The following is a 998-nucleotide window of genomic DNA, read 5'->3' as shown; positions in this document are numbered from 1 at the left end:
GAGGAGTCGCTGGTGGGTTTGAACTGCCAGCCTTCTGGTTAACAGTCAAGTGCCTTAGGCACGAGGCTACCAGAGTTCCCATATATATGTATCTATCTATATATATAGGAGCTCTGGTGGCATAGAGCCCAAGGCATTTGACTACTAACCAGAAGGCTGGAAGTTCAAATCCACCAGCCACTCCTTGGAAGAAAGATTGGGGAATCTACTTCCCTAGAGATACCACCTTGGAAACCCAAGGTGGGGGGCATTGTTAGGGGTGGCGTGGGGCTGGTGGTGAGTGGAGGGGCTCTCAACTGGTACCCTGAGTGTTCACAGCCTCACCCTTGAGGCCGCACCCTCAAACACTGGGTCCCTATGATGCCTGTTGGGCACTCTGTGCCTGCAACCACCACCGCTAATCTCAAAGCCTCTGACCCTGTTGCAAGAAGATATGGTGGCTCTGCTAGAGCAGGTAGAGAGAAGCTTGTACTCAGACCATGAGTGTCTTGCTTTGGATGAAGCCCAGCGACTGGCAAGGAAGAAAGCTGATCTCTATGAAGATGACCGGGAGATACTGCTGGTGCAGGATTTGGAAGATATGTGGGAACAGACATTTCTACAGTTCCATCTTGGAGCTTGGATAACAGAAGTTGATAAGATGAAGGACCAAACTTAACTACACTGGAAACTAGACAGGAACCTTATCCTGTTGGTCAAAGAAAGGCTTGGAGACCAGGATATTTGGATGCTGCCCCAGACAGTGGAAGCCTGGGGAGACCCTCCGAGGAACAGCTGAGAGGACTCTGGCCACTCTCTACAGGGCTCTGGTAGCGCAGTGCCTAAGGCACTTGACTGCTAACCAGAAGGCTGGTGGCTCAAACCCACCAGCCACTCTTTGGGAGAGGTTGGGCAATCTACTTCCATAGTGATACAGCCTCAGAAACCCAAGGAGGGGTTGCTATGAGTCAGGTCCGACTCGATGGCACATAACAACAACAAACAAATATATATATATA

The 998-nt window shown here is 50.5% G+C and overlaps 1 pseudogene; it reads left to right on the top strand.

Annotated features, from left to right (window-relative positions):
- LOC103192828 overlaps window positions 1–998 on the top strand; it is a 155,116-nt pseudogene that overhangs the window by 61,573 nt on the left and 92,545 nt on the right.

Source organism: Orycteropus afer, unplaced genomic scaffold (assembly GCF_000298275.1).
Source record: "Orycteropus afer afer isolate SDZICR_OR568_19922 unplaced genomic scaffold, OryAfe1.0 scaffold00002, whole genome shotgun sequence".
Lineage (NCBI taxonomy): Eukaryota > Metazoa > Chordata > Mammalia > Tubulidentata > Orycteropodidae > Orycteropus > Orycteropus afer.
The sequence above is the reverse complement of the archived record's forward strand: the minus strand, read 5'-3'. Positions and strand labels throughout refer to the sequence as shown.